Source organism: Protopterus annectens, chromosome 1.part2, assembly GCF_019279795.1.
Source record: "Protopterus annectens isolate FY-2018-M chromosome 1.part2, PAN1.0, whole genome shotgun sequence".
Lineage (NCBI taxonomy): Eukaryota > Metazoa > Chordata > Ceratodontiformes > Protopteridae > Protopterus > Protopterus annectens.
Window position 1 is genome coordinate 677472413 of NC_056727.1, and position 24906 is coordinate 677497318.

Genomic DNA, 24906 nt, shown 5'->3' on the forward strand with positions numbered 1-24906 from the left:
TCATATCACATTTCTTGGAGTTTGGTGTTTCTACAGGGATGGAAGGCACAGGCACTACGAACAGGGACATATTTGAGCTATTGCAACAAATCCAACAGCAATTGGCTGTACACACATCCCACATTCAGTCTATAACTGAAAAGCAAGGCAACAATTATGTATTTGGCAGCCCTGGCTATCCGTTAACCCAGCCAACACCATCCGTTATTAACCTAAGTGGAAATGAAAAACAGCACAGCAACTTGCCTGGTGGTACGTCCAATTAGCACAGAAGAGTCGAACGGTAACACACAAGGGGATTCAGAATGGAATAATATTGTGTGGGGTCGATAAGAGACCAGGATCTGTTTTTCAACCTGAAAATACCTCTGTAGCTGACATTAAGGTATTTGAAAAAAAATCATATAAAAAAATTACAAATGGAAATATCATATTTGCAGAAAAATATTGATATGGAAATTATCCCTTGCAGATTAAGACTGGGGAAATACCCTAATGGGGTTGAGAGTAATGTTGAGTTGCTTAATGACCTATACAGTTTATTTGATAGAACCGGAATCCAAATGATGAGACTTATGGTTAAGTTCATTTTTATATGTAAAACCAATAAAATGGAGAGATTTGAACGAATATGCCTCGCAGCATGTGTATCCACTGTCAGTAGGAAGTATTAGTACCGAAGAGGATCAGTCCAACCAGGTTGCAGATTCAACTGGGAGATTTACGTATGACGCTGGTAGCTCTAGAGGGAGTAGGCAACACATGCAGTCCTGTTCCAATGAGGATAACGTTAGGCGGTCTGAGAGATTAAAAGGAAATGAACAGCAGCCACATTTTTTTCCATCAAAAAACTATCAGGAATACAACAAACAGGGTGCATGGCCGAAAATCAACAGTAGCAACAAGCGGAACAAGAGACAACAGCGGAAGACCTAATGGACTTAGCACTTAAGCTGTTGCAGCCTGTAAGTACTGTTCCTATCACGGATTTTATTACCGCACCTTGCGATATTGTCACTGCACCTAGCGTTTTTGGCTGCAGTAGGGAAGAAAGCTGTAACTTAGGGGAAGGGGAGGTTGGTCTTTATGAAGAAAATATCAATGCTGGTGACACCTCTGACGCAAATGGTGAGTATGTACCCTAGAACATAAAAAAGGAAAAAAAACTAAGGGCAATGCTGCTCAATGCCAGAAGTCTCAACCTCAAGATGCATGCACTCGAGGCCCTTCTCAGTATGGAGAACATCGATGTCTGTGCTGTGACTGAAACCTGGTTCAAGGCTCCCGAGAGCACCCCGGCACTAACAGGTTTTACCTCATATCATGCGTTCCAGCCCCAAAATCCAGACAACACCAAGAAAGGAGGGGGGGTGTCTATATTCATCAAGGACACCCACACCTCAAGGTTGGTGGCAACGCACGATGCATCGGAGACCATCCAGGTGCAATTAACCATAGGCAAGACTGCTCTGCAATTTGTAGCATGTTACAGGCCACCCTCTCAATCTCAGGAACCTCACACAGCTTTCCTGAAAACACTGGAGGGGATAAATGTATCTCCAAACACCATCATACTAGGTGACTTCAACTACCCGAATATAGACTGGGATCACTACTCAAGCCCCAACACTCTAGCCCAAAGGTTCCTAGAGTTCATAAACTCAAATGCCATGGAACAACTAGTCACCATCCCCAAAAGAGGAGAAAACATACTAGATCTCATCATCACGAACATGGGGTCACAATGTTCAACACCGGAAGTATACCCTCACTGGTGAGATCAGACCATAAACTAATCTCACTGGAAGTCCACATCCCCCCACCTGTGGTAAAACAGCCCACCGTGAAGAACTTCACAAAAGCCGACTTCACACTTCTAAAGACTAGTGTGGTCTCTTTTAAGGCCCCCGAACCTGCGGAAACCATTACTCAAGTCGCTGAATCACTTACAAATGCCTTCTACCAGCACCTACAGGACTGCATGGATCAGGCAATTCCAAACAAAACAAAGACTCTTTGTACCAAAGGCAAGCGTCCAGTCTGGTGGACCCCAGCCATAAACAAGCTATACAACAAAAGGAGGAAGCTACTACAAGATAGAGCAAAATCCTTAAAAGGGAAGACACCTTTGATCATTATAAGTAAAAAACTAAGATCTCTCATAAAATCATCCAAGGCAAATTTTGAGAGAAAAGTCACTAAGGACTCAAAAGACAATCATAAGGCCTTCTTTAGCTATGTTAGAAACCTGGGAGGAAACACCCAGATATGCTCAGAATTAGCTCAAAATTATGTAAAAATTACTGAACCTACAGACATTGCCAACATACTGGCTGACAGGTTCAGTGCAAACTCCCAAAGGTGAGATATCTATACCAGAGGATTATAGCCCCCCAAACATCTCTAACGCTCAGGTGAGAACTGCTCTCTCCAAGGCAAAAAACACAGCATCCATGGGACCAGATGGTGTCCCTGGTTGTGTGCTCCACGAACTCAATGAGGAATTAAACCCGCAGTTAGGGCAGCTGTTTAATCTTAGCCTCACCTCAGGATACGTGCCCAAGGAATGGTGTACAGCAACTGTGGTCCCACTTCACAAAGGCGGTGCCTCCACCGACCCTGGAAATTACCATCCCATTAGCTTGACAAGCCTCATCTGCAAAGCTATGGAGAGGATCATAATGGAACTCATAAATAAAGACATAGGGGACTTGCAGACTTTGGATCCGACCCAGTTTGGCTTTGTCAAAGGCAGATCATGCTTTTTAAACTTGGTTGACTTTTTTGAAACAGTCACCAAGGCCATTGATGAGGGAAAGGCAGTCCACACAGCCTACCTTGACCTGGCAAAGGCTTTCGACACAATACCCCACTCAGGTATCATTGAAAAACATCATCTTAAATGTAAACCCATACGTCACAAGATGGGTTGCAAACTGGCTAAGTGACAGAACCCACAGGGTCAGAGTTGCTGGTGCCATGTCAGACTCAAAGCCTGTCACAAGTGGTGTCTCACAGGGCTCAGTCCTGGGCCCACTCTTGTTCGGCATCTACTTTTCAGAAGTACAAGCAAACACAGGAGGATTATGGCTGACAAAATTTGCAGATGACTGCAAACTAGGCGCCATAGTTGAGAACACATCTGACACAGATATCCTTCAGAAGGGTCTTGTAGAAATGGATAACTGGTGCCAGAGCCATGGCCTAAAGTTAAACGCCAAAAAATGCATAGTCATACCCTTCGGGAAAAACAAGGTTACCCCTAGCTACCATATAGGCGGCAACCCACTAAGCACAGAAGAGGTTATCAGGGATCTGGGGACCCAGGTTGACAGTAACCTTTCGTTTGACACTCACGTTGCCAAAGTAGTTAGGAAGACCTTCTACATTGCCCACCTGATCATGAAGGGATTCACATCTAGATCAAGGGAGGTCATCGTCCCCCTGTACTCATCACTCATCAGACCAATGATTGAGTACAATGCCCCATTCTGAATGCATCTGACATGACACCTGCAGCAACTGGAAAGGCCCCAAAAGTTCCTCACCAAAAGGATAAAGGGTCTCAAAAATATGTCCTATGCTGCCCAACTGAAGGAACTCCAGCTCTATTCAGTCGCTTACTGTCTGCTCAGAGGTGACCTGTGCCTGACATACAAGGCCATGTCCAACCCAGAATTGATGAACATGTTTCACCTCAAAAAATCTAGATCCCTCAGAACTACAAGGGCGGGAGACTTAAACCTTGACACGGTTATTAATAGGACGTGCTGGAGGGACAGATTCATCACCCAGAGACTCCCTATGCTGTGGGACAAAATCCCGGTACATGTGAGGCAGAGCACCTCGCTGGCTTTGTTCAAGAGAAATCTTGACCAATGGATGGGAGATCGCAGATATACCCCAGGGATTATCTCAGTGTCACTGCTTGACAGAGGCACAGCAAAATAATGGGCATAGTATCCTCCAAACTAAAGGGGTGGCGAAAGCCACAAAACTCTGGGCTAGGCTTATAAATGCCCTTGGGCAGATAGCCTAGTATGAACCTATGAACCTATGTCCTGGTTTTCAATTTTGGACAGACTAAAAAGGCAATTGTCGACAATTTTTTTGATACGTTGGTTATGGACAATATTGACAACTCAGTAGGTGTGGTGTAGTTGATTTAGTCAATGTATTAGAACCATGTTTGATATTTAATGAATCTAACGATTTTAAGGTCTATAATTATTCGACCAAAGAAATAAGGATAGAGCATGTGAATGTTGTATCGAAGGGCTTTATATCTGTGACTTTTATAGGTTCATACTAGGCTATCTGCCCTAGGGCATTTATAAGCCTAGCTAGAGTGTGTTTGGCTTTCGCCACCCATTTTAAATTAATTTTGCTATGCCCTATTTCGAGGTTAGTATAATGTGCCTCTGTCTAACAGTGACACAGAAGTGATACCCGGGGTAAACCTACGATCTCCCATCCACTCATCAAGATTCCTCTTGCAGAGAGTCAATGAGGGACTCTGCCTAACCAGGACTGGGATTTTATTCCAGAGTGAAGGGAGCCTCTGGGTTATGAATCTGTCCCTCCAGCATGTCCTATTTATTTCAGTGCTGAGGTTCAAGTCTCTCGAGCGCGTAGCTCGATGGGATTCGAATTTTCTGAGGTGCAGCATGTCCATTAATTCTGGGTTGGACATGGCTTTATACGTCAGGCACAGATCGCCTCTGAGCAGGCGGTATGCCACTGAGTAGAGCTGGAGTTTCTTTAACCCGGCAGCATATGGCATCTGTTTGTGCCCTTTGATCCTCTTGGTGAGGTACTTTTGGGGTCTTTCCAGTTGCTGCAGGTGTCTGCTAAGGTACATCCCAAAAGGGGCATTGTACTCAATTATGGGCCTGATGAGGGATGAGTAAAGAGGCACGATGAACTCCCCTGATCTAGATGTGAATCCCTTCATAATTAGGTGGGCTATATAAAATGTTTTTCTAACCACTTTGGCCATGTGGTTGTCAAATGAGAGGCTGCTATCAACTTGGGTCCCCAGGTCCCGAATTTCTTCTTCTGTACTTAATGGATTACCACATATGTGGTAATTTGTGGGCACTTTGTTTTTGCCAAAGGGGATGACTTTACACTTTTTGGCGTTTAGCTTGAGGCCATGGCTCTGGCACCAGTTGTCTGTTTCTATGAGGCCCTTTTGGAGGATGCTTGGGTCAGCTGGAGAGTCGATTATGGCGCCCAGTTTGCAGTCATCTGCGAACTTGATCAGCCACAGTCCTTCCATGTTGGCCTGTACCTCCGAGAAATATATACCGAACAAGAGAGGTCCCAGGACTGAGCCTTGTGGGATGCCACTTGTAACTGGGTTGGAGTCTGACATGGCTCCAGCAATTCTAACCATGTGGGTTCTGTCCTTGAGCCAGTTTGCAACCCATCTAGTAACATAGGGGTTTATATTTAAGCTGGTGAGCTTATCTATAATGCCCGAGTGGGGTACTGGCTGTGTGGACCACTTTCCCCTCGTCAATGGCCTTGGTGACGGTTTCAAAGAAATCAACCAGGTTTAAGAGGCAGGATCTGCCCTTAAAGCTGAACTGGGTAGGATCCAGTGTCTGTAGGTCCCCAATATCTTTATTTATGAGGTCCATGATGATCCTTTCCATAGCTTTGCAGACCAAGCTAGTCAGGCTTATGGGGTGATAGTTTCCAGGATCCATTGAGGCACCACCTTTGTGGAGAGGGACCACTGTTGCTGTACGCCACTCTTTGGGTACATATCCTGTAGTAAGGCTGAGACTGAACAGTACATTTATGTTTGGGTTTAGCTCTTCTTGGAGTTCATGTAGAACGCAGCCCGGGACACCGTCTGGTCCCATTGACGCTGTGTTTTTTGCTTTGGAGAGGGCTGCTCTTACCTAAGCATCTGAGATGTCAGGGGGCAGCACTCTGCTGGGATAGATATTTGCCCTTTTGGTGGGGGGGGGGGAGTTTGCGCTGAACCTGTCAGCTAGGATGCTGGCAATGTCTGTGGGTTTGGTGTATCTTTTGTCATTTTGGACTAATTCTGAGCATATCTGGGAATTCCCACCCAGATTCCTAACATAACTAAAGAAAGCCTTGTGATTATCCGTAGTGTCTTGTGCAATTTTTCTCTCAAAGCTGGCCTTAGACGATTTTATGAGTGCCCGTAGTTTTTTGCTAATACTGATCAGATATGCCTTCCCTTTTTGGGATTTTGCTCTATCATGTAGTAGCTTCCTCCTTCTGTTGTATAGTTTGTTTATGGCTGGGGTCCACCAGACAGGACGTCTGCCTTTGGAGGATTGGGCCTTGGTTTTATTTGGGATTGCATGATCCATGCATTCCTGAAGGTGTTCATAGAATGCGTTTATAAAGGATTCTGCGGTCTGGGCCGTATTTTCCACAGGCCCGGGGGCTTTGAAGGATTCCACCTCGGTTTTGAGGAGTGTGAAATTTGCTTTAGAGAAGTTTTCACTGTGGTTTTCTGGGCAGGGGGTGGGGTCGGGATGTGAATATCCAGTGAGATTAGTTTATGGCCTGATCTTACCAGTGAGGGATACACTTCTGGTCTGGAGCATAGAGTCTCCATGTTGGTGATGATCAGGTCCAGTATGTTTTCCCCTCTTGTGGGAGTGGTAACAAGTTGTTCCATAGCATTTGAGTTTATAAATTCTAGGAACCTTTGGGCTAGGGTGTTGGAGCTAGAGTAATGCTCCCAGTCTATGTTTGGGTAGTTGAAGTTGCCCAATATAATGGTGTTTGGAGAGACCTTCAAATTTTCCAGTGTTCTCAGGAAGGCCGAGTGGGGTTCCTGGGTTTGGGAGGATGGTCTGTAGCAGGCTATAAACTGGAAGGCAGTTTTACCCACTGTTAGTTGCACATGGATAGTCTCTGATGCTTTGTGCTGTGCCACCAACCTGGAGGTGTGGGTATCTTTGACAAATATTGATACTCCCCCTCCTTTTGTGGTTTGGTCCAAGTTTTGGGGCTGAAAAGTATGGTAGGAGGTATAACCTTGGTAGTGCTGGGGTGCTCCCGGGAGCCTTGAACCAGGTTTCTGTTACTTCACAGATATCGATGTTCTCCATGCTAAGGAGAGTTTCGAGTGCGTGCATCTTGAGGTTTAGACTTCTGGCATTGAGTAGCATTACTCTTAGTTTCTTATCCCTTGTGATACCTATGGAGGTGGGTTTGTCTTTTGAGCCTTGCCTAAAAAAGGCACTATGGGGGTAGCAAGAGCCTTTGCCAATATCTGAAAGCCCAGGGGTGACACAGGTGCAAGCCGTCCCTAGCGCAGCATCGTGGCTTGTCGAGCATGTCATCCCAGGCTGACAGGCATTGGATCCCCTTTGAATGACACCAGTACTTAAGCCAATTGTTGAAATTGATCATCTTGTCTTCATATTGTGGCATTATTCTTGGTGAGGGTAAGATGCTACTCAAGGTCAGGGTCATACCGGCTTGGGCTACATGCTCAGAGAGCTCCTCTAGGTCTCTTTTCATGTAGTCCAGGGAGGTACGTCTCAGGTCATTCACACCAGCATGGACAATGACAGAGTCATATTTGTACTTGCCTTGGAGTGACCTGAGTGCTTGTGTTATGTGGCGGATCCTAGCGCCTGACAGGCAGCTCACCGTGACCTTCTCCTTGTTCAGCCTGGTGAGCGGGACGTCAGTGTGCCTGACGATAGAGTCACCTATTACAAGTGTATCAGGTGTGTTGTTTAGCCTTAAGGGCAGTGACTGTTCGGCACACTGGCTTTGTGAGCTATGTGCTGCACGTGTTTTGTTTTGGGGTAGCGGTTGCATGGGTATCTGCTTTGGAGGTCTCTGCTACTTATGCAGATTTTTATTTAGAGCCACCAAGTATGTTTTTGTGTGTTTATGTGTTTGGTTTGCTGTCGTGGTAGGTCTATGTGAGACTGGAATTGTAGTGAGTGTGGTTTCCTTCTCCTCCTGACTGGTTACGCCAGTACTGAGTTCAGAGAGCTTAGCCTCCAGTTTGGCTATATGGTAGCATCTCTCACATGTGTTGGAATTTGTTGGGAGGAGGAGAGGGTTGTCTGTGTACATGAGGCAGTTGTAACACTGCCTCAAGATTCCCAGATTCACCAACTAGACCGGAGAGGAGATTGACAACTGACCTTTGGACATGCTAGAATAGTATTGTGAATTCCTTTATAATTGAAAAAAAGGGCCAATGGGGAACAAGGTGCTCAAGGGGAGTTTGTGAGGGTGTAGTGCTTTTAATTTTTTAGTGCTGACTTAGTGAGCAAGTGCCAGGTAACTTAAATGCAATGTGTTACAGGTAACTTAAATGCAAAAATGACAAATAGTAACTTTCTTTCAAGTGAAACAAGGAAATAAGTACAGTAAGCAATGCAGATATCACTAGGGATCCACAGAAGCGCTGAAAAGCCGCGTTTTAGGTGGAATTCGCATTTCAGGGAAATAACAAGCAAACAAACAACAAGCATACAAACAAAGCTAGATTCAGCAGGCCTGGATCTAGTCTATGCTACAGCAAACAAGGTGTACCAATTTCAGTAAGAAACAGTTCAAATATGCAGGCACTATAAGCCTTTAACCAGATATTCCCAGCTAAGAAGGGCAGAGTTCAGCCTCTCCTCCCACAAGAGTGCAGACTATGAATCTTCTTAATGTAAAATAACTGGCCTGAAGCCCAAGTGCTTAAACCAGAACTAATACACTTTTAGAATAACAGACACGGAGCCCTCAATCAGCAGTTCCCAACTTAGAAGGATGTAAGCTACCTGTCCTGCCACCACAGTGCAGGCCACAAACCTTCCTAATGTAAAACAACTGGTCTGAAAGCCCAAGTGCTTAATCCAAAAGACAGAATGATAGCTACACTTTAATCAAGTTACTACCAGGCAGTAATAAATACAATTGAATACTTTAAAGAATGCCTGGATTAGTGCTCAAGTTACACAAACAAAGCTAGATTCAGCAGGCCTGGATCTAGTCTATGCTACAGCAAACAAGGGGTACCAATTTCAGTAAGAAGCAGTTCAAATATGCAGGCACTATTAGCCTTTAACCAGAAATTCCCAGCTCAGAAGGGCAGAGTCCAGCCTCTCCTCCCACAAGAGTGCAGACCATGAACCCTCTTAATGTAAAATAACTGGCCTGAAGCCCAAGTGCTTAAACCAGAATTAATACACTTTTAGAATAACAGACACTGAGCCCTCAATCAGCAGTTCCCAACTTAGAAGGATGTAAGCTACCTGTTCTGCCACTACAGTGCAGACCACAAACCTTCTTAATGTAAAACAACTGGTCTGAAGCCCAAGTGCTTAAACTAAAAGGCTTAGAATGAGTTACACCAAGCAGTAATAAATACAATTGAGTACTTTTAAGATGACGCAAAAGCAAAATAAAGTAGGAAGAAACACAAATACAGTAAAAGCAGATATATATATATATTTTTTTAAGTGGAAAGAGAGAAAGGAAAGAGAGAAAGGAGTAGCAGAAACTAAGCTGATTGGCCTTCTCAAATGTTCTCCCTGTACTGGGTAGAATGAGGTAATGACACTAGACTGGGAGGAGGGTCCCAGATCAAATTTACACTAGGGGCGGGCAACTGCAAAGCCACCAACTATAAAAACTCTGTACCAACAGGAAGGGAGGGTGGGAAACAAACTGCAGAAATGTTTCTCACATCTGAAAAGCAGCAGTGAGCCTTTAAATGAAAGTTTTAAACAGCTAAAGGAGCCTCTAGAAAAAGAATTTAACTGCAACAAGTTATCAGAAACAAATAACCCAACAGATGCTTAATAAAAGTGGACAATTTCCAGTTAATACTTCACACACAGTGAAACTAGCTAGAAAAATACATGGTACACAAAGTGCTATAAATAACAAAGAAATAAAGAACAAAATAAACAAAAAAACAGGATACTTAATGTTATATATTATAGCTCCGAGTTTCCTCAGTGTCCTTCCTTCGATCAGTTCAGTGTGAAATGGCAGAACACTCACAACCGAACTTCTTAGGTAACAGAAAGTTGAAACCGGAGACAGATTTTAAGAAAGAAATCTCAAAAGAACCAATGAGGTGCTTAGTCTAAGCTGTAGTCCAGGTGACCTCAGTCAGTTAGAAGGGCTAGAATTGATAACACATTGATTGATTTAAAAAGTTACACAAGGAAATTAAACTTTGAAGTATGGTTTAATGTACAGGATGGTATGGGGAATATTAACCGTGGTTTGAGGAGACCCAGTACCTTTAATCTACCCCTAAATAATTTCATTAGGCTTTTTGAAAACAAATACGAAAAGGATATACGGAAAGTGTTAAAACATAAACCTGACAACAGTTTATCCAATTTGACTGCAAGGGAGGAGGGTTTGCTTCTTGATTTGGTGCAGGATATGAGTATCCGCCTTACGAAACCAGACAAAGGTAATGAAATTGTTGTCATGAACAAATCTGATTATTTAAATGAGATTAACACTTTATTATTGGATGATTATTATGCTGAGAGTTCAATAAATGAGATGCATGTCATGTATAGAAAAATGTATTTATTTATTGACGATATGTTACATCATGGCCAAATTAATGAGGATGAGCACGCTTACATGGTTACAAGCATCCAATGGTTCCTAATATATTTGGAATTCCCAAAATCCACAAGGGGTTGACAAAATAAATTTAGACCTATTGTTGATGAAAAACATTCTAAGACATGTTTCACAGGAAAATTTTTAGACCAAAAATTCCAGTTTGGTTTAAAAAGCTTTTCATACATTTGTAAGGATTCATGGGAATTCCTCGATAAGGTGCATCAAATTAAGTTGGATGTTAACACCTTTTTGGTCATAATTGACGTTTAGTGTTTTTACGGTTATTCCACACGAGGAGGGATTATTGTGGTTAGAGGCCCAACTTTTAGAAACTGGTTCATTTGATCAGGATGCTATTAATGTGTATGTTACACTTATGGAGGTGGTGCTCAAAAACAATTTGTGCTTTGAAGATCAATATTATAGGCAAAGAACGGGGGTAGCAATGGGAGCAGCATGCGTCCCTCTCTCTGCCAATTATGTAATGTCATATTGGGAACAACATTTCGTCTTTCAAAGTGTGTATATGTCTAACATATTGTTTTATACAAGATTTTTGGACGACTTCTTCATTTTATGGAAGGGCACTGAGGTGGAGTTAGAAAAATTCTACACATACATTAAAAGCACAGTTGAGTTCTTAAAATTTACACACCAGCATAGTAAGAAAAACATTGCTTACTTGGATGTGGAATTATTCACCACAGGGGATAATTGTTTACGGTCCAGAATTCACAGGAAACAGACCTTTTTGAATTCATACTTGGAGTATACAAGCGCACACCCCACCTTTTCAAAAAAAGTCCATTGTGAAAGGACAGCTGGTCAGAGAACAAGGATGGTTAGCTCTGATACAGCATTTTTGGAAGAGGTTTGATTTATTTTGAAAATGTTTACAGCAAGAGGTTATCCAAAGGCTCTTTTAGAAGGAATAAGTCAGGAAGTTATAGGTAAAAGAAACAAAGGTTTTTATAAACCAATTTTGGTTTTTGGTAAAGACAATTTAGGTTTATCAAATGTCAAAGTGGATCCTAACATCCGTTTAGGATTCATAGCTCATTTTAACCAAGATGTGTCGAAGATCGTAGACATTATTTATAGCAAATGGAATATATTACAGTTTGACGCCAATATAGCTGAAAAAGTGGGGGGAAAGCCAAAAATAATTTACAAAAAGGATAGGTCCTTTAGAGACATTTTTGAGGGGGCCAAGAATCATCATGGAGGGGGCACAGCCAGAGAAAAAGGTAATTTCAAGTGTCAATGTAATTATTGCCCCCACATTTTGGAGACTAGTGACAAATTGAAGCTGAATGGAAAAATGTTGAGGTTAAATGGACATTTTAATTGTAATACAGCCAATGTGGTTTATTTAGCTAAGTGTCTCAACTGTCAGACATTGTATGTGGGGAAGACGATTAGACCTTTTAGAAATAGAATAGCGGAGCAATTATTGGACATAAAACACAAGTGGCAAACTAATGCACTTGCTAGACACATACACCAGTATGGTGATCATGTATTCAAATTTTTAGTGATTCAGCATATGCCAAAGGACCCACAAGGGAGATGTCTAGATGTCCACTTGGACATCTATGAATTAAGATGGCAACTTCGACTTGATGCAGCTCATTTCCCAGGAATTAACGAGGCAATAAGTATTTCCAGTATATTAAAATTAAGGCACATATTAGGTTAATAGTTTCACAAACAAGATTTTTTTAGACATTTTTTAGTAATTTTAGGTATTTATGTTGATATTTATGTATCCTTCATGAGTATCGACCTGACACATTTATTGTGCTTCTAAACACATGGATTTAGCATTTTTATAGGGTGGGTTTCATGTTTTATGGTATTATTGTGTTATTGAACTACCAAACATTTTAATAAGGGCAATTTTTGTTTACAGTTTAAGACAACATAGGTTGTCAAAATACATCCATTTAATGTTTCTGAATAGGAAATGGTGTCAGTTCCCTCGTTTTATATGTTTTACATGCATTATATGTTTTGAGATGCATTGTATTATGTTTTATATTTCACATCTTATATATCTTTATATTTTTAATATTTTTTTGTCATAAAAATTGCCTTTTAGGATTTTTTTTAGGTACCAAATAGTGTGCATCACTTTAAGGTTCAATTAGTATTTAATTAATGGTTTAGTATATATGGCTGGGTTTTCATCTTGTTTGTATTTTTAAAACTTGTTCTGAGGAAGTCCCGTATATGTGAAGGGAAGAAAGCACTTAACTGTGGAATTTATTTGTGAAATAAACCTTAACGTTTCCAAAGTTTGTCCATTTGTGGTTCATGTGACTGGCTCTCCATTCCTGTGGTGGTTCTGTAGTTCAAATCACATTTCTTGGAGTTTACTTTTAAACTTAATTAGCACTCTTCTGTCATGTGCAACACCTGACACTATGCCAATTGGCTGCAGCCCCTCTGATTCTAGCTTTGACCTCTTTTCAGACTTCCCTTCTCCTCAGCCATCCCACCCAGATACTTGAAGCTATTAACCTGTTCCACTACTTTCCCGTCCATCTCAATTCGCAGCTTCTTAAAAACTACAAGAAAAATCTAGCCAACCTAGAGTTTTCACTGTGTGACACTTAAAACCTCTTGTAATAGAGGCCCATGGGATACATGCCTTGGATATCAATGAAAAGTGTAAGAAAGCATACAGGAATACTCCTTTTCAATAAAAAGGAAAGACATCGGTCTTTCAGGCCTTCTTGCATTGCATCAGGGAGCAGACTCTTGCTAACTTACAGTTCAGAGAGGCAGGAAAAAAGTCTAATTGAGGAACTCACCACAGATGGATCAAATCTTTAAAGACCCTCTGAACTAGTTTCCACTCATGAGGGTCTGCTTTTGTCCTGCACAGCTTGTCTGCCACACAGTTTTGCTTTGACTGGATGTAGGATGCCTGTAAAGTGAGATTGTGCTGTGAAGGTATAGTCTAAACTAACATGGCTAGTCTGCAAAGGGGGTACCGACTTGGTTACCTTTGCTTGTTAATGTACCGAATCACTGTGGTATTGTCTGTAACAACCTGAAATGGTTCAGTGGACCAAATATGATTCACAGAGCCAATTGCCTTGATCACAGCAAGCATATCATTTATATTTATATGCTTGTATTTGTCCTTGGGTATCCAACACACCTTGCACTTTTATCCCCTCCTGAATCTGCTCCCCAAGTAAAATCTAATGAATCTGCAGTGACTGACTGCTTTGAAGCAGGAAGAGGGGGTGGATTTAGGGAATATTTGCTGTTTCTACCAAATGATTTTTTCTGACAACCCCCAGAAAGGTATTTGAAAAGATAACAGGTGTTGGTGCTGGGAACAGAGAGACTTAAGATAACATTGCATCCTTCTCATGTGGAGTTTTGGACATGGATATCACGAGAATCGCAGATGCCATGAGACCCAAATTCCTAAGATATTCCTTTGCAGTGTCTGAAGTCCGAGTTGAAAACCCTAAAAATAGAACTAGGTAAAGATTTTTTTTCCTGTGAAATAAAAGCCCTTTGAAGTGAGGAGACCAGCAGACATCCCAGAAAAACAGTTTTGAGAGATGAAGTTAAAAAGGCCTTTTGAATGATCTCTTGGAATCTTAGCTTGCATAAGAGATTTCACTCCCAAATGTGAGATTCCTAACACTTTGTGAAAGACTCTCTAAAGATAAGAAAGTCATCCAAATATGGAAAAATGCAGATACCCTGAAGCCTGCATTGAGCTATAGCTGGAGCAAGACACTTTTTGAACACTCTTGTTGCAGTGGATATTCAAAAAGGTAAGGCAGAGAAAGTGCACATGTGTAAGATCTCACCCATAACAGTAGATGCCTTACTTCCCACTGTTGCAGTATTCCTTTTAACTGGGATATTCAGCTGAGGTTGATAAACATCTAGCCAGCATATCAAAGCTTTACACCTTCCCAGCTTCGTACTTCAGATGTATGTTCTACATGCAAAGTGTAAGGTACATATGTGCCATATGGACATCTAATTTTTCAGAAATTAACTGCTCCAGGAAAACCAGGGCCACCCAGGAAGAGAAACAGAAAGAGAAGGATGAAAGAAACAACCCCTTGGCCAGCAGGAGAGCAATAGAAAGAAAAGGATTCAGGAGGGTGGGACCGAATGCTGCAACAGTGAGAAGTAGGACATCTAGTATTATGGTAGAATCTTACAGAACTGAACTATGTCCTTCCTTATTATTTATACCTGGGAAAGTACAACAGCTAATGGAAAGTATGGGATGAGGAAAGCAGAGAAGAGCCCTCCACAAATCCATGAAGGATAGCCATAGCAAATCCTGCCCTGGCCCTGGAAATATCCAACCTATAATGTTTGGTAAAAGTGTATACAGAAGAACAAGCAGCAGCTTCTAAGATGGCTCTAGTATCCAGACCAATGAAAAAAGCAACAAAAGAAGCAACCACTCTGATAGATTAAGCACAAACAGAAACGGAGAGTTGCTTGCCATGAAAAGTATAACAAAAGGAAATGGCCTGAGAAGTCCAAAATGAGATGCTTTGCTTAGACACTGCCAAACCTAATTTCCTGGTATGAAAGGAAGCAAAATGTTGCTCAGATTTTCTGAACATTTAGTCTTAACCAAGCACTATCTGACAAATAATTACGCACTTTGGGCATAAAAGGATTAGTATGAAGGGACACTCTGTCATTATGAAAAAAACAAAAAAGGAGGAACTGCCACAAGGGGTGGAAGAAGAAAAGGCAGGATCAAAAGGGGGCTAAGTCAATTTTTCAAGAACAAAATTAAGGTCCCGAGGAGGAGGAGGAATAGGCTTTCTTGGATGCCTAATATGAAGGCTGTCTTTCAAAAATTGTTCGACTTCAAAACTGGAAGACAAAGGTGGACTCAAAGGCAGACAGGCAGAAATAGGTTTTATAGGTTCCTAGGCATCTACTATGCTAACAAGAGCAGCCTTTTTAAGCCTAGCCATGCATCTCTGACAAGTTCCAGTACCCTTCATAAGTGCAAGCTGGAGCTTGGGAAATGAAACATTTACAAGCAGGGCCTGAGAGATTAACAGTTTACAGGCTGCTTGTATACATTAGAGACATAGGTGCCAAACCAGGGATGAATATCCTGTGCTCCATCCAACTGCCAAGTTACACTTGAATTGAGTTAGGCAGGAACTCTGCTTCACATGGATGGGGAGTCTGTTCCAGGGAAGGGAGTAGTCTCTGGGATACACACCAGTCTTCTCCAGCAGGTCCTATTTATATCACAGGAAAGTTTTAATTATTTAGAATGGGCAATTCTGGTGCTGTCTGTTTTGCAGACATGCAGGAGGTCCATCAATGTGGGGTCTGACAATGCCTTATATGCCAGGCACAGATCTTCCCTCAACAGTCTGTAGGAGACAGAATACAGGGATAGGGCCTTGAGGCAGTCTGCACAGGACATGTTACTTATGCCATGTATTCTTTTAGTGAATAATCTCTGTGGATGTGCCAGTTGTTGGATATGCCTGGTTAGGCGCATACCAAAGGGGGCATTGTACTTAATGACAGGTCTGATGAATGCTAAATACAGTGGAACAAACACTTCTCTGGACCTAGATGTCATGCCTTTGTTTAGAAGTTGCACTACATAGAATGATTTCCTCAGTAATGTAGATGTGTGATGGACAAAAAAGGCTAGATTATGGTCTGTGAGTGTCCCCAAGTCCCTGACTACTGGTCAATTGTGTTGTCAATATGACAGTTACAAGGGGTGGGCAACTTCCTGAAGGATACTATTATGAATTTCATGGCATTTAGTTTTAGTCCATGGCTCAGACACCAATTATTTGTCTGTGTTTGCCCTTCCTAGAGAACGTCTGTGTCAGTGGGGGATTTTATGACCTCTCCTTATTTGCAATCGTCTCCAAATTTAGTCAGTCATAGGCCATGACATTGTCCTTGACTTCAATGAAGTAAATGCCAAAAAGGAGCAGCTCCAGATCCAATCCTGGAGGGACTCTGCTTGTGACCGGCCTCTTTGTATGGGGTGGACTCCCCAGTTCTAACTTCCTGGGTCCTGTCTTTGAGCTATTCACCGGGTGACATAAGGGCTTATACCTAACCTCTTGAGTGTGTCAACAATGCCCAGGTGGGGTATTTTGTCAAATGCCTTGGCCAGGTCAAGGTAAGAAGTGTGAACCATTTTGTCCTCATCCATTGCTTTGGTGACCCTCTCATCTAAGTCCACCATGTTGAGTAGGCATGACCTGCCCTGAAGAAACCAAACTGGGTTGGGTACAGTGTCTCAAGGTTTCCTGTGTCATTAATGATCATTTCCATGATAATTACTTACATGGCTTTGCATTTGAAACTAGTGAGACTTATGGGTCTGTAAACAGCCCACCTTTGTACTGAGTGATAACTGCTGCTGTTCTCCAGTCGTGAGACAAGAAGCCTGTTTGGAGGCTACAGTTAAAGAGCAATTCCAAAGGGCCTGATGGGACATAGGTTCATACTAGGCTATCTGCCCAAGGGCATTTATAAGCCTAGCCCAGAGTTTTGTGGCTTTCGCCACCCCTTTACTTTGAAGGATACTATTCCCATTATTTTGCTGTGCCTCTGTCAAGCAGTGACACTGAGATAATCCCCGGGGTATATCTGCGATCTCCCATCCATTGGTCAAGATTTCTCTTGAACAAAGCCAGCGAGGTGCTCTGCCTCACATGTACCGGGATTTTGATCCACAGCATAGGGAGTCTCTGGGTGATGAATCTGTCCCTCCAGCACGTCCTATTAATAACCGTGTCAAGGTTTAAGTCTCCCGCCCTTGTAGTTCTGAGGGATCTAGATTTTTTGAGGTGAAGCATGTTCATTTTATAGGTTAGTACTAGGCTAACTGCCCTTGTGAGCCATTTTAAGCCTAGCCAATTATCCCTCGTGAGACTCAAACCCTGTACCTTGTGTTTGTAAGGCAAACATCTATTTAAAAGCGTCATGGGATATTGTCTGGGCCCACTGATGCAGTGTTCTTGACCTTAGGGAGAGCATTAAGGACTGTTCCCTAGTGACAGCAGGGGGAATTATATTTGAGGGTATTTCCTAAGGGAAGGTTAAGGGGGAGACAAAAGTAGAGTTGGAGCTGAATTTATCAGCCAGGAGGTTTGCTATATCTTCTGGCTCAGTATAGGTGGCTCCATTTACAATGAGCTCTGCACACAACTGTGTATTGGCTTTGAGGCTGTGGACACAGCTAAATAATGTTTTGTGGCTAACCTTGGCCTGGGAGGCCAAATTTACTCCAAATTTGGCATTGGTAGATATTATATATCCTCTGAGTTGTTTGTTTAGTTTGATGGGAGTGCTTTTATCCAGATAGGTGCTGCACCTCCTAATTTTTTGCCACAATTTTCTTATGTTATACAGTCTACTGAGGATGCGATTCCAACCAGGGTGGCTTGTTTTTTGAGTTAGTTCTGTACTTCTTCCTTGTGGGTGCAGCTGCCTCTACGTAGTTATTAACATGCTTGTCTAGGGTTTCTATTTACAGTTCTGCATAGACAGCAGTGAACAGAATGCATATGAATTTAAATGAAAATGTTTTTATGCATTTTTTTTTTGCTTTATGTTTTCATTTAAATTCATATGCATTCTGGTGCATTCTATTGTTCTATTTAGTAATGTTCTAATTGAACTATTTAAGTGCTTTACTGTGTTTAAAACTTTTGTACCTTGAAGGCGCATGTCAAGGTGCTAGTTAATTTTTATTTTTTTTTTACACATTGTTCCTGATTTCTAATAAAGTTGCTTTTTGTGCCAAATTATGTTTTTCTAAATTTTGGAGTATGGAAGAGTTTATATTTGGCAATGATCGTGAAAGTTGTGTTCACAATTTTTCCAAAGCATACCCTTGTTTCCCCATACTTCTCATTTTACCATCCTTGTCAGCAAGTGTAGGTTTGGACTTGGATAAAAGTTTAGGAGCAGTAGGTCTAACTAAAGCTATAGCTGCTGGGTCAGGTATGGGACTGAGTGTATAAAAACCTAAGACTGAGGAACATTTTACAATCTTCAGTTTTAGGGGCAGCTGACTGTCAGGAAAATTGCAGGCAGTGATCCTCCAAAGCAGCACTGGACCAATGGGTGAAGATTGTACAAATTCAGTCTGTAATAGCTCTCAGTATTTTCTGAGAGACTGAGAAGCCTCTGTAACCATTTGAAAAGTCAGTCCCAAAATATGGAGACTAAGTGGACTTACATATACTAGGTCCAAGATGCCATTTCTTAGACTATTCCCCTTTTTCTGAGTTGGTATATATACCCCCATCCCTGCAAAAACTTTAGAGTGATTTTTGAGATTTGCTGTCCTCCTGTGTTTTTGGTCTTTTTTCAACTTGTTGATACTTTGCATTTCCAAGTGTCGACATTTCAATAAGGAGCTGAAACCTCAGTGTTCTCCCACTAGAAACACTGGTACATTCTGGAAACAGTCTCAGAGAAAGCTCCAAATGGAGAATCAGAAGCTCTGCTCTTTTCTGTGTCTGAATCAGAAATCTAGAGAGAATCTAAAGAGAAAACTCTGCATCTGCTGCTTCTTCCTGCCTAGATTCAGAATTTTGAATCTCTTCAGGAAAACAAGCATCCCTCTTTCTTTAATGAGAAACCACTTTATAAGGATCAAAAGCCTGAATTAGAGCCTTAGCCAGGTTTAGTAAACTACTCCTGTGTAGACAAATGTGAGGAGTAGATACAGGATTAGTTTTCCATCTTTTTTGCCAAGAAAAATGGAGCCAACAGTGTTAATGGCAACAGCAGTTTCCCCAGCTATGGGCACAACATTCTGATTAAACAGGGTTGACTTCCCTATTCCCTCTGCAAGGACCAACAAGAGTGGCTCTCCCCTGCCACTGAGGTGACACTAACAGCCACAGAGGGCATGGCTAATTCCCAGTCTATAATGGCTGCAGGTGCTGCACCAGAGAGATCTGGGGTAAAAGATGAGTGGTCTGAGGGGACCAGCTTTGGCCACAGCAGAACACCCACCAGCATCTGAGGCTAATTGCTACCTGCTGTGGTGGCAAAGGCTGTTTGCTTGACTTTGTATATTTGTGGCTGGAAGGAGGACAGACTCTGGGACTAGAAGTTTGTTCCATGGTCAGTCTGAAAATAGTGCCACTTTCCTTGGCATAAGCCATTAAAACTTAACATTGTTTAAAGTCACTTTCTCCCAAAAAGCACAAAGTAAACAGCACTTCAGTAAACTTTGCCATCCACAAAAAGTAAAATAAAACAATTTCTCCACACAAAATGGTTTTCAACTACTTTAAACAACTTTTAAACTGACAGGAAAAAAAGTGTGCTCATCATACCTCTCAACTGTACAGATTTTTCACAGAATGTCCATAATTTTACCTCATATTTTTGGTATGTTTCTCGTAAAAATTGTCATTTTCTGGAAAATCTTTGAGGACTGAAGTCAGTAAACAATGCCAGACATCTGAGTTTCAGACTTCATGCCCTTCAGAAAATTCATACTAATTCAAAATCTGTTATTCTATCAATTTTCTAAGTTTATAAAAGCGATACTTTAAAAGTGCCCCTATTTTTGTGCCTTTGTCCCCCCCCCCCATTATTTATGCCTTTGTCCAGATTTCTTGCTTCAAGAAGTTGAGAGGTATGGTACTCATGCTTAAAAGTAAAGTCAGATCTGGCGACAGGCCTTTAAAACACAAACTCTTAGATGAAAAATAACTTTCCTAAGTAGGGAAGTACATTTTAATAACATTTTTTTTTAATGTGGAAGGTTTCCCCCAAAGGGAGCTTACCAGGTCAACAAAGAAACAGCACAAGCTGCCAGTCAATCCTCAAAAATCCGCAGAGGAGCACTCTCTTTGGTGGCAGGAAAGCTCTGTAAGGGGGTTGATGCTCAAATCCATGTTTTAGGCTGCTCAACTCAAGCTGCCTAATGGCTTGAGGACATAGAAAGTGCCCTGAAGCTCTGGAAGCTAGCTGGCTGTCTGGCTATTACTCCATATAGCTAAGGTTACTGCAGCAGTAATCAATATGATGAACACTTAGTTTAATCTATGTTAATTATTTTTATTGAAGTAATATTTTAATCCTGGTACTGACCTGTTATCTTCTCTTACTCATCCTTACATACCTTGCATCCTTGGTCCGAAAAGGAAGGTCAGACAGCCAAGTCTTCTGTTGCTAGTCTCACAGCACTTTGTATTGTCAGGCAATGTAAAAATTGCCTTGATGCTTACAGACAATGATCTTTTACTTAACTCATTCATCACTGTATATTTGTGACAGATACAAGTAACTAGTGAAATCTGAGCCCACACACACAGACAGGGAAAGACATCCTGAGAGCATCACTCATCTACACCACACTCCACACATACCATGCTAAATTATCATACACTGGGGCAGTTAAAAAAGAAATCCATGTCCAAGTCACAAGTGTCTAGCAGGAGCATGCCCAGCATAAATCAAGCACTGGAGCACAGATAACACAGCTGGACATCACCAGGAAGTGGTGCATCCTAAATGCATTACACCAAAGCAATCTACAAATACAAACAGAAATGTACTAGTGATGGTGACTGTAGTTAGGAATGCCGATTCCACACTGCCGAGAATGGACAAAAGCAGGGTGTCAGTAAGATGTCTCTCAGGAGTCAAGACTACCAATTTTACAAGGGCTCCGAAGGATCCTTAGACCAAACAAATATGATCACAACATGGCGGTGGCCCATGTTGGGATAAATGACCTGATGGGCAAAACTCAGAGGAATATACAGAGACATGAGAGAGCTCTCATGCATGTCACAAAAGCAGGAAAAACCATACTACTGACTGGAATCCTTCCATCACCAAGAATGATGAAGTATAAAGATAAGATGATTGGCTTTAACAATTGGTTAAATGCCAAGTGTCATTCTAGAAGGGTCCATTATGCGTCAGGACAGGGTGAGATGCTTGATAACCATAGTTTTGCCAAGGATGGTTTGCACCTTTTATTTCAAGGCTTCCAAATACTGCCAAAAACCTTTGCTGCTCCCACTGTGCTTTTTTTTTTTTTTTTTTTACTCAGGATTCATCTAAAGTATTTCCCAACCTATCTTTCAAAACAACCCAACCACTGCACCACATCAAGGTGGATCTACTTAATACTAGACGTCTAAACAACAATCTACCTGCTAACTAAGTTTGCAGTTGACTGTGAACTTGGTGCCATCATAAACTACCCAGAAGACAGCAAGATCCTCGAAGAGTGCCTTTCCAACACCACTGGCTGATGTCAAAACCATAGACTAAAACTGAATACAAAGAAAATTATAATGGCATCCTTCACTAAGCAAGACATCCCTTGTAAGTATCACATTAACACTACTCTGAAAATTGATCAAGTGGTTAGGGAATTGGAAAACTATTATTTATTATTACTAAGGGTATGAGAGGTCTGGTCCAGGGATGTGATTGTTCCACTGTAATCCACACTTCATCAGGCTGACCACAAACTATAATGCTCCCCTGTGGTATGTACCTGTCCAAACATTTGACACAACTTGAATGCAAAAAACAATAAGGGCTAAATCATAAAACGTATGCGGACTGTCTCAAAGCCTTGTCCATCTTCTTAGTGCCCTACAGGCTACTGATGGGCATTCTCTGCCTCTCATACAGAGCCTCAACAGACCCTATCCTGTCAGACCTACTGCACATTCACAAGTCCAGTGGGGGCATAAACACCTGCTCAAGAGATCTAAATCTATTTTGCAACATCAATACAACATACTGGAGGGACAGCTATGTATCACAAAGAATACCACTTATTTGGAATCATCATTCTTTCCAGATAAAATAAAAGTACTTCTTTTGCACTATTTAAATATAGACATTCTGCTTGTTTCTAGGTTATCTGTAATTAAAAGGGCGAACACTTCAAGCTTCAAAGGGATACATGGCTAGGCTTCTAAATACCCTCACAGATCAACAGCTTAGTAAATAAATACCCATGAAACTATAAATATCAGAGCGCAAAGGAGAAGAGTGGCCCTATTTGAGATGGTTACCAATGAGTTGAAAATGTCAGAAAAATGCAACCTACTATTTTCAAGTAATGCAAATCTCCATATTTTATTTTCAGGTGTTTGTAATTTCTGCATATTACTGGCAGAATGCAGGTTTATGAGAGGCAGTTCATATTTTAATTTGTGAATTACAACATTGTCTATGACTGCTCTTGCTTCTGGACAAAGGAGGTGGGAAAGTCCAGACCACAGTTTTACATGTAAGAGAACTTTGCTAGAGAATTTGTGTGTATGGAAAAGCTGAGGAGGAGGTCTAGTATACGTCCAAAGTAGTTTGTTGTTGTACGTAAGGATTTGAAAGAAAACACCATCCCTAAAGTATTAAGGTAGGCAGTGTATGAAGTTTCTTTGGGGTTGAAAATAGCATGACATCTGTTTTGCTGGAGTTGATTAAGAGTCTTATTTGTGTTGTGCAGTCAATAAGAGTGAAGATAATTTGGTTTGTAGACTATCCTGAAGGGAGAACATATTTGCCTAGCATCAAGCAAAAAAAATATATATGTACATGCATACATTATGGTTGGGAAATTATATGGTAAAGTCAGTGATGAATAAAGAGAAAAAATAGAGGTCCTAGCACAGAACCTTGTGGAACACCAGTACTCAATGTGTCATTATCTGAGAATGAGTTCAGCAAACCTTTGAAAGGTTCTATCCTTAATGTAGTTTTGGAACCAAGCTATTGCACCTTCTCCAAAGTGTAATTTTCTAAGCTTGCTTAAGAAAAGGTTGTGGTGAACAGTCTCAGATGCAAGTCATATCTACAGAAATGGCAGCTGCTATTAGTCCTGTTATTTAAATAAGTATAGATATTTGTGGCAGTAAGCAGAGCAGTTAAAGGAGCTTCTGAAATCATGTGACTGGTCACAGAGTAAGCTGCAAGCATTTGTGTGTCTGAAAAGTAGCTTGTAGAGAAGCTTTTTAATTATTTTGTTGTTGGACAGATGTTTCAGACAGATCTGAAATCTTTGTGTGTGACAGAACATACTTTTGGCAATGGTACTATAATAGCACGTTTGAAGGCTGTAGGGATTCTATTGTAGTTAGAGAGAGACTTGAATATGTGAGTTAGTGTTTTTTTTTTTCTGACATCAATTTATGGAAAGATGGATGGCGTTTACAAAATGTAGATCCAGAGGGCTTAACTTTTAGGAGCAGGGCTTTAGTTTCTTTAGAGATCATTGCTGAAAATTGAAATGCAGCAGCTGCACAATCAGCTAAGGAGTGCAGTTGAGTTTGTGTGTTAGTATAGAATGTCAGAAGGCTGATCTGGAGGGGTGGAAAACGTTCTGTAATTTCTTTTATGGTAGAAAGAAGAAACTCTTCAAAGTCATTAGCAAAGTTTTTAGTACATTTTTCTGGTTGCAAATATGACTACAGGAGTCGGTTATTGTGGTTATGAACTGCGTCATATTCCTTACAGAAGCGTCTGGGTTGGAAGGAAAAAGTGTCTGACTACTGTCTAAAGTATAATGCCCTTGCATTATTTGTTGCTATGCTGGTTGATTACCTGAGAGTAAGGAACGCTTTATGAAGGTTACTGTCAATTTGTTCCTGTTTCCAACCTTTCCAGGCATTGTGCCATTGCTTAAAAAAAAAAAATGTTTTGTTGGTTAACTGGGACTAGCCTGGTCTCTTACATGCCTTTGTGAGATGGGAAATACATGTTTTGCACAGTTGAGAGATGGTTAGTGAATTATGATAGCACTAATGCTGGGTCTTTTATAGTGGGTCTATATTAGAACATCAAAGTTTCAAAACTTCGAATGTTCTAATACTGACCCCTAATTCAGCGAATGTTGAAAATATCGAAGCAACAGAAAACCAAATTTTTTCCTAGGGAAATAATTTGGTTGTCCGTTTCTGTTGCTTTGGTATTTTCAGCACTGTGGTAGAAAGTTACGGGTCGGGTTCAGGTAAGTGTGCGAATGAGTGCGGGTTAGGCTGAGGGTTAGATATGACTGCGATTGTGTGGACGTGAGGGTTAGGATGGGGTAGGTGATTTAGGGTTAGGGCGCGGGTGAGGTGAGTGTGCGATAGTGACGGGCCTTAGGGTTAGGGTTTGGGTTAAGGTAAGTGGATAGTTAGTGGTGTGTGTATATCGTTTAGTGTAGGGTTAGGTGTAAGATTTTAGGTGTGTGTGTGTGGATTGCTGTTTGTTTGGTGTGCTTGTGTTGTATGTATGTGTTTTGGAACAGCACATTTTTTACCT

At 41.4% G+C, this 24906-nt stretch overlaps 1 protein-coding gene across 1 annotated transcript in view; it reads right to left on the reverse strand.

Annotated features, from left to right (window-relative positions):
* AKT3 (AKT serine/threonine kinase 3) overlaps positions 1-24906 on the reverse strand; it is a 2413182-nt gene that overhangs the window by 1204825 nt on the left and 1183451 nt on the right. The window lies entirely within an intron of this gene.